Source organism: Brassica oleracea, chromosome C6, assembly GCF_000695525.1.
Source record: "Brassica oleracea var. oleracea cultivar TO1000 chromosome C6, BOL, whole genome shotgun sequence".
NCBI lineage: Eukaryota > Viridiplantae > Streptophyta > Magnoliopsida > Brassicales > Brassicaceae > Brassica > Brassica oleracea.
Genome location: NC_027753.1, coordinates 20,015,194 through 20,024,538, shown reverse-complemented (window position 1 = coordinate 20,024,538; position 9,345 = coordinate 20,015,194). Strand labels below are relative to the sequence as shown.

Sequence of the window (9,345 nt, the reverse complement as noted above, 5' to 3'; positions counted from 1 at the left end):
TAATACATTTTTCCTCGGTATTTCATAAGAATATTCCGACGGATTGATATTTCCTCGGAATTCCGTCGGTATATTCCGAGGAAATTCCGAGGAAATCAAATTTTGGGTTTCCTCGGAATATCCTCGGAAATTCCTCGGGAAATTCCGAGGATTTTATTTTCCGTCGGAATTTCCGTCAGAATACCGCTGTTTTCTATATGCAAGAACTTTTGAAAATTTTATATAACAACAACCTTAGAATAGTTCTTAGCAAGGACTGGAAGCAAACTGTCTGTATATAAAAAAAGGAAGATATTGATCAACTTAAAGATACAAAAGAAGAAAGAAATAAAAGAAAAAAGAAAACTTTAGTGTCTTCATTGGGACGTCTCGCATCCTTAAAGACATTAACATGCTGCAGCAAATTGGTTTTCACGGACCTATAGAAACTTCTGATGAAGAAATCGACTCAATCCACACGACTTCTCCTATGGTTCTTACTATTGTTTCTTGCCCTTTGGTAACAAAGGCTTCCCTTCGATTAATAGGTTATTAGATTAAATGCAAAATTTGAAAGTTGACAAATATATCATCGTTGTTAGACAAATATTATGCAATCAGGAGAGAAGATTACCTGAGAAGATTACCTGAGAAGATCGAATCCTAACGTACGTTTCAGCCGAAGATGACAAACCTATGAAAGAAGCTTAGGTGGAAGATCTAAGGAATCTGAGAAACACAAACCACAATTATGTTGGAGGAAGAGTGGAGGAAGAGAGAGTGAGAGTTTTATGGGTTTAGTTGGGTTGGAGGATGTTATTAAGATGGATGGAACTTGGATCGATTTGACTTCCTTGGAAATCCGACTACAACACCAAATCCCACTGGTATCCAGGAGCAGAGCCGCTAGACTATCATGAAAAAGGTAAAGATTGGTATCCGAGAATGAATGCACTCAATGGTTTACTATGATATTGATAAGATCATACGAACCAACTTTTTCTGTGTATACATAGGACTTTAGAAGTACTTCTGGTGCCCTCTACCTATTAGAACAAAGCTTTTGGGGTCAGTTAGGCATCAATGGTATAGTAACTAATCGACATATGGGTCACTGAAGGACATATACACAGTAATATTGGTAATCTGAAAGACTGCTTGCAGCACAAAAAGGGAATCAAATTTGTACCATCTATAACAACATACTCTATAAATGTGGACTTGAATTAACCTCCCCTGCCAACAACATATTCTATTAATGTGGACTCGAATTAACCTCCCTGCAAGTCCAAAATCAGCAATCTTAATGAAGAGTTTAGAGACTAACATAATTTAGAAGCAACTAACACAGCTTATAAATATGTTGTGGAAAAACAATTTAACCATGACTGTCAGAGACACATAGATTAAAATCTAAATTGTCATCAATCATCATAGCAGGTGTTTGAAGCTTTGTATCATTTGATGCCTCAAGGCTATTAATCACCTGGCTTAAGATTGCGTTGGAGGTAACCACGTTGATGCATGTAAGAATTGCCTTGTAAGACTTGAAAGTACCAATTTCTGATATCAGCTTCAGTTAAAATATTTAGCCAAAATCCTGATCAAATAAGAATGACATGCGCAGATTCAGTTACAAGAATTAGTGTCAGGAAATATCAAAACTGTAAGCAGGAAAAAGTATTGCATGTACTCAAAGACAAAGTACAGCTCGCGAAACACCATCAAAAGTTCATCACTATTAACTTGTACATATAAGTTGAAAGCCAACTCATATAAGCCACAAATTAAAGGGCCAGATGCTTAAGATATCAAAAATAATAATAAGAGAATTTGAGTTACCTGTCCATCGTCTTTCAGGTAAAGCATTGTGGCCTCTTTATTTATTTTATGTATGTAAGAACTTTTGAAAAAATTATATAACAACAACCTTAGAATAGTTCTTAGCAAGGACTGGAAGCAAACTGTCTGTATATAGAAAAATGAAGATATTGATCAACTTAAAGATACAAAAGAAGAAAAAAAATAAAGAAAAAAGAAAACTTTAGTGTCTTCATTGGTCTTCACGGACCTATAGAAACTTCTGATGAAGAAATCGACCCAATCCACACGACTTCTCGTATGGTTCTTACTATTGTTTCTTGCCCTTTGGTAACAAAGGCTTCCCTTCGATTAATAGGTTATTAGATTAAATGCAAAATTTGGAAGTTGACAAATATATCATCGTTGTTAGACAAATATTATGCAATCGAAGTGATCATGAACATCAGGAGAGAAGATTACCTGAGAAGATCGAATCTTAACGTACGTTTCAGCCGAAGATGACAAACCTAAGAGAGGAGCTTAGGTGGAAGATCTAAGGAATCAGAGAAACACAAACCACAATTATGTTGGAGGAAGAGTGGAGGAAGAGAGAGTGAGAGTTTTATGGGTTTAGTTGGGTTGGAGGATGTTATTAAGATGGATGGAACTTGGATCAATTTGACTTCCTTGGAGTATGGTTGAGCATTGATGAAAGGATTAATTGGATGAAGATAGAGTAATGAAGTCGCAGTTACGTTAGGTTAGATGGTCGTCCAGTAAGTGAATTTAGCATAGATGACATGGCACATTCTTGACTTATGATTGGTTTGAATTTCCATGCCTACGTGGACACCCTAAGAATTCTAGATATCTCTCTTTTAGTATTGTAAGATATCTTCTCTTTCTTTTTTTCTCTCTCACGATTTGTTCGATCGCTAGAAAATTTATGACATTCTTTGTACAAATTTACTCATTTTCCATTTTTTACTACTGTGATTCTTCAAATTGTAGATTTAAAGTGAGATCACTTTATGATGCGAAGAATGATATCTTTCGTGAATCGAAAAGCCGCACTCGTCAAAATCGTATGTCAACATCAAAGCTCACACACAAAATTAGATCGGCCAAAGAAAACACTTCACCTCTGGATCTGTTATCCTCGATGGGTATGGAAAAAAAGCAAGAGCTTATTTTCTTTGTGTACACTGGAGTCACTGACATTCAATCCGCTCAAATGGAATCTTTGCTCGGGTGAGGTGACGGATAATATAGGTGTCTAGGTAATTCTCTTTAGAAATTAAGGAATGTTGAAGAAAATATCTAAATAGGTATTGTCGAGGGTCTCTAGGAAAACGTACCACAACACTCCATTCCTACTGAAGGACATGTACTTATAGTTTCACAAACTGATTGTAGAATAGGTTTAATAATAACTTGCTCTCTTATTAATCTCTTGAGAAAATCACTCAAAACTCAAGAACCCAATACAATTACAAAACTCTCTCTCTTAGGTTGCAACAAGTCTGCAACTTATTATATAGGGTTATAATTTCCTTTTCCTGATTGACTTAACATTATTAAGATATTTCCTAATCTTTATAAATAACCAAAACAAGATGAGATTAGGATTGCTTGCTCTTCAAGTTATTTCAAGCTATTTCAAGCTTATTTCCAACATTCTCCCTCTTAGGCTTGAAATCTCCAAGTCTTCAATTCCAATCATGCTCCTCATTTCTTTGTACCGAATTCTTCCAAGTCCTTTAGTCAAGATGTCTGCTCTTTGTTCATTCCCTGGTACGTGTTGCACCTCAATTTGATTGTTGTCAACACATTCACGAATGAAGTGGTATCGTCGATGTATTTGCTTGTTTCGCCCATGGAATACTGGATTCTTTGTTAACGCGATCGCAGATTTATTGTCAATAAGTATTACTACTTTCTCACACTTCTTTCCTATGACTTCACCAAGCAAGTCCTGGAGCCAAATAGCTTGCTTTGCTGCTTCAGTTGCTGCCATAAACTCTGATTCACAAGATGAAAGAGCAACTGTTTCTTGTTTCTGAGAACTCCAGGTTATGGGCGAGTTTAAGAGATAGAACACGTGTCCCGTAGTACTGCATCCATCATATTCGTCCACGTTATGGCTTGCATCACTATAGCCAATTAGCCTTACTTCTGCTGCACGTTTAAATGTCAAGCCGTAGGTAAGTGACCCTTTCAAGTACCGCAGAATCTGTTTTATAGCCGCAGCATGTGAAGTCTTTGGAGCCTGCATATATCTACTCATGACACCAACTGCAAAGGAGAGATCAGGCCGCGTGTGGAGAAGGTATCTAAGACAGCCGATGGTTCGTCTATAGTCCTTCTCGTCGACACTGGATTCCTCGTGAGCCTTGGATAATTTTAAGCTTGGATCGAACGGAACATAGACTGCACTGCAGTCTTGCATTCTGGTTTCCTCAAAGATTTTATTTGCATATCTTTCCTGTCTCAATGTAATCCCTTCACTATGTTGATCAACCTCAATTCCAAAATAGTATGTCAATTTGCCTAAATAGCTCATCTCGAATTCCGTGGCCATTTCTTTCTTGAACTCATCGATCATCTCTAGACTTGTACCAGTTACCAAAAGATCGTCAACGTAAACGGCCACAAGTAGCAGATGTTATTTATCAACTCGTCGATACAATGCTGGTTCCTTGGAGCATCTTTCGAACCTTAGTTCACTCAGTACCTTGTTTAGTTTTTCATTCCACGCTCTCGGAGCTTGGCGTAGACCATAGAGAGCCTTTCGTAGTTTATAAATTTTATTCTTTTGACCCTTGACTTCGAACCATTCTGGCTGAGAGACGTATACTTCTTCTTTAAGGTCTCCATGTAAGAACGCGGTTTTGACGTCTAAATGGTGCACTTGCCGCCCGTTTGCTGCCGCTAGAGCTAGTAGGAAACAGACAGTTTCTATGCGAGCCACCGGTGCAAACACTTCATCGAAATCAATACTGTGTCGTTGTATATAACCCTTTGGTACCAACCTTGCTTTGAACTTATTTATACTTCCATCAGAGTTGCGCTTAATCTTAAAGATCCATTTGAGTCCTATCACTTTTGCTCCAGCCGGAAGTTCTACCAAATCCCACGTTCTGTTTTTCACTATTGATTTAATCTCATCTTGGCAAGCATCTCTCCACTCTTTCTTCTCCTTTGCTTCTTGGTAGCTCCATGATTAATCGTTTATACTTAATAACAGTCTTTCTCCTTCAAGCTCAGCCAACAAGATGTAATCATCCAAGTAACCAGGCTGTTTTCTTTCTCTCTGAGAACGTCTCAACATGGGCTCTGCTTCATCCCCATCATCCCCATTATCCTTTTCGTCTTCTTCATCCTCCATTGTCGTGTTTGGTTCAGGTGTGGGTGCGGTTTCTTCTTGATTAGGTGTTGTGATGCTATCATCGATGCCATGATTGCCATATTGACTGATATTAATCTGAAAGGATCCGCTTGTGTCTTCTTTGTTGCTTGTCGTCCAATCCCAGCCTTTGCTCTCATCAAATATTACATCCCTACTGACCATTACTCTTTTATTTGTTGGATCAAAGAGTCTATAGGCTTTTGATCCTGGTTCAATCCCGAGATGTACAAGCATTCTTCACCTATTATCAAGCTTCTTTAGATGCTGTGAATCCACCTTTGCGAATCCAATGCAGCCGAATATACGTAGATGACCGATGTATGGCTTCTTGCCTTTGAACAGTCCGTATGGTGTCTTGGTGTTGATGACACGGCTTGCTGCTCTGTTTATAATGTATGTAGCATGTCTTACCGCTTCGCCCCAAAGATAGTTTGGCAGTTCCATATGTTTCAAGATACTTCTTGTCATGTTGAGAAGCGTTTGATTTCTCCTCTCTACTACCCCGTTCTGTTGAGGAATATACGGCGCCGTTAGATGCTCTGTATTCCGTGTTCTTCACAATATAAGTTAAACTCATTGGATGTGAATTCACCACCTCGGTCTGTCCTAAGTGTCGTTATTGTATCTTCGCTCTCTTTCTCAACAATGGCCTTGAATTTTTTAAACTTATCGAATGCTTCCTCTTTATCTCTTAAGAGCATCGTCCACATATATCTACTGTGATCATCGATCAGAACAAAAATGTATCTCTTTTTCGATGGCGTTGATGGCGTAATGGGTCCGCAAAGATCACCATATATGAGGTTAAGTACTGTATCAGCTCTAAATGATGTCGATTGTGGGAATGCATGCCTTGCTTGTTTCCCAAGTATGCAAGAAGGACATGCTTCTTTATCACTTACTATTTTCGGTAAGCCGTATACGAGTTCCTTGCTTGCCATTAACCTGATTGCTTCTCTTCCTATATGACCCAACCGTGCATGCCATGTTGCTGATTCATTACTAGCCGATGCCACTAAACACCGATCATCTCTCTCGATATTGACTTTGTAGAGACGGTTTCTTGAGCGTTTGGCTTTAGCGATGAGCTTCCCGTCGCGATTTCTCAAAGTGAGATAATTATCCTTCATTCGTATATCACATCCACACTCCGTAGCCTGACCAAGACTTATTATATTACTCTTTAAGTCTGGTATATAGTAGACATCATCTAATATCCTTTTGCTCCCATCTCTTGTGCAAAACAATATTGGTCCTTTACCCTTGATGCCAATACGAGAATCGTCTCTGAATCTAACCTTGCCAGTGATGGTCTCGTCTAAGCTCTTAAAATACCTCCTATCACCGGTCATGTGATTGCTCGCCCCATTGTCTAGATACCATACTTTATCATTGTCTTTACTCGTCTCAAATATCAGAGGATTAACGTTCTTTTCGTTAAGGTATACTACCTCATGAACCATTAGCTCCTCTGCTTCCGTAGTATCAATGTCTTTTGTTTCAGTCACCTCTTGTAGCTTTAAGAGACGATCGGGACACACTGAGGCAAAGTGTCACATCTTATCACAACGGAAACACATAATCTTGGACATGTCAAAATTGTCCTGGTAACGATCTTGATATCTGTCATTATACCTTCCTCTGCCTCTTCCTCTATTGTAAAACCGGTTTCCTCGACCACGACCTTTGAAGTTACTGTTATAATCACGGTTGTTGGTGTTTGAGGTAGGGTGAGTGTGTTGAGGTTAAGGTTGAGTTGTGTTGCTTGCATACATGAGCTTGCTTTGAGTTTCTTCTTCTTCTTCGTCTTTCACTCTCTCCTCATAAGCTTTAAATCTTCCAACGATATCCTCAAACTTTGCGGTCTTGAGATCGACAAATTGCTCAACTATTGCAACAAGTTGAATGTATTTATTTCGTGGGAGGCAAGACATAAATTTCTTTATAAGCTTATGTTCCTCAATGGGTTCTCCTAAAGCGGTTGGTTTTGATGACAGTTCGGTCAGTTTCCCAGCAATATCATCAATGGTGTCTTTGTCTTTCATCTTCAGTCTTTCGAGATCAGATGCTAGTGTTTGCAATCTTGCTTCTCGAACTAGATCAGCTTCTAAGTACTGTTCTTTGATCTCATCCCAAACTTTCTTTGCAGTCTCCAAGTTACCTAATTGTAATACAAGCGTCTCAGGTAGTGCCTGAAATATTAGGGCTGTGGCTAGGTCATTCTTTTCACTATCATCTGATTCATTCTCCACCAGATCCCATACTTTGTTTATCTTCAACACTAATCTGATCCTTATCGTCCACACCGCATAGTTTGTTTCCGTAAGGACAGGACAACTTATTTTAGAAGATCTTCCTCCTTCCTTTTGTCTTTGACAGAACAATATCTCCCATGTTTGTTGTATCGTTTGTTCGTCCCTAGAAGCTCTGATACCAAATATAGTTTCACAAACTGACTATAGAATAGGTTTAATAAGAACTTGCTCTCTTATTAATCTCTTGAAAAAAATCACTCAAAACTCAAGAACCCAATACAATCACAAAACTCTCTCTCTTAGGTTGCAACAAGTCTGCAACTTCTTATATAGGGTTATAATTTCCTTTTCCTGATTGACTTAACATTATTAAGATATTTCATAATCTTTATAAATAACCAAAACAAGATGAGATTAAGATTGCTTGCTCTTCAAGTTATTTTAAGCTTACTTCCAACACTTCTTTAGGTTGAATCCTTTTCTACCATGAGTAGAATGTTTACTTTCTTAAGCCTGAATTTGTTTTTGTTGCATATCTCACCCTTTTTAGCGACACGACATTATATGATTAAGTTTTGAGGGAAAAAAAACATTATATGAGTTCTGATTAAACATGTGTGGACATGGTATTCTGTGTAAGTTATCTTTTTTTTGAAAAAAATCTGTGTAAGGTATCGCGGACAGATTGCCAAGCCCGTCCTTGTTATAAGGCAAGTAAAGCAGATGCTTTTAGGCCACAAGATATATAGCAAATTTTAGGGCCACATTTTTATTACAGATTCAACCATATTCAATGGTTTTAAGCATTTTTGTGTTGTTTGTATTACTATTTTCCATTTGTATTTATGTAAAAGACCATATAATTTTTATTGTGCTTTAGGCCACATCAAATTTTAGGACGGTACTGCAGATTGCCAATGACATATTACCGTGGACATGTTAGTGTGGAGAGAATATCGGGGGATAAGACATTGTTGTAATTAGAGACTTTAGAGACTGAATATTTCTGTGTTCTTATTAATGATCAAGGGGGTTCCTTTATATAAGGATTACAAGATAAAGATAAAAGGAAAGTGTACATATCATTATCCAAGAGGAAATATGAAAACTACTAAAACATAGGAAAATGAAACTATTTATATCCTAAGTTGGCTAAGGCTTTGGTCTTTCTCTCCTCCTTGCGGCCGCGGTTGGGCTTGATGTGGCCGACGGGCTTTCTCCTCTTATCTTGGTTAATTGTAATCCACTCCATGATTTATAACACTCCCCCTTGGATGCCATAACCATACAGGATTTGTAGTACGCTTCATGTTGCCTCATTAAAACCTTATCAGGAAAACCCAGTGGGACAAAACCATGATGAAAGAAAAATAGTACAACATGCACTACTCCCCCTAATGTGAACCTCAGTGTAGGTTCTACATTCTACGCATCTTGGTGCGTGATATTTCCTGTATGTATAGGATGGGAGTAATCGGCCGGTATCATTACTGAACCGTAATTAGACCACTTTGACTTCTTAGGTCGTTTCTCATGTCCTTTGACATTGAGTGTCCCGGTAAAGCATGTGTGCTAAACAATGTGAACCATATTGGTCTCAGGGATCACTATTGGCTATTTGCAAATCGTGTTTGCATATGTCCATAGTCTAGACGTGATCGTCTTCTCTTAACTCTTTACTATGGTCGGATAAACCAAGTACTCATGGACAATGTACTAAACATGGTTATCATGAACCTATGTCTCGATTTGGCCGATCCATGTCTGGGTCATAGACCTCGTCTATACATTTCCACTACTTGTCTCATGAGTGTTTAGGATCAATGCTGTGAGTTTATAATCTCTTATTATTGCTCTGCGGCCGAACACTCTCATGGATGTGGACATCGATTTCTTTGC

General features: G+C 38.3%; 2 long non-coding RNA genes across 6 annotated transcripts; both read right to left on the bottom strand.

Annotated features, from left to right (window-relative positions):
- Window positions 1-353: 353 nt before the first annotated feature.
- On the bottom strand, window positions 354-832 carry LOC106297079. The gene is made up of 2 exons (XR_001261390.1): window positions 627-832; window positions 354-514 (listed from the first exon to the last, which is right to left on the bottom strand). It is a non-coding gene; the product is annotated as an uncharacterized LOC106297079 (long non-coding RNA).
- A 36-nt stretch (window positions 833-868) lies between these two features.
- On the bottom strand, window positions 869-2,546 carry LOC106297078. 5 transcript variants are annotated; one of them, XR_001261388.1, is made up of 4 exons: window positions 1,466-2,546; window positions 1,186-1,259; window positions 973-1,025; window positions 869-890 (listed from the first exon to the last, which is right to left on the bottom strand). It is a non-coding gene; the product is annotated as an uncharacterized LOC106297078 (long non-coding RNA). The 5 variants fall into 5 exon arrangements; XR_001261386.1 differs by having other exon boundaries at window positions 870-890; window positions 1,169-1,259; window positions 1,466-2,543; XR_001261389.1 differs by having other exon boundaries at window positions 878-1,025; window positions 1,169-1,259; window positions 1,466-1,579; window positions 1,822-2,516.
- Between the last annotated feature and the right edge of the window lie 6,799 nt (window positions 2,547-9,345).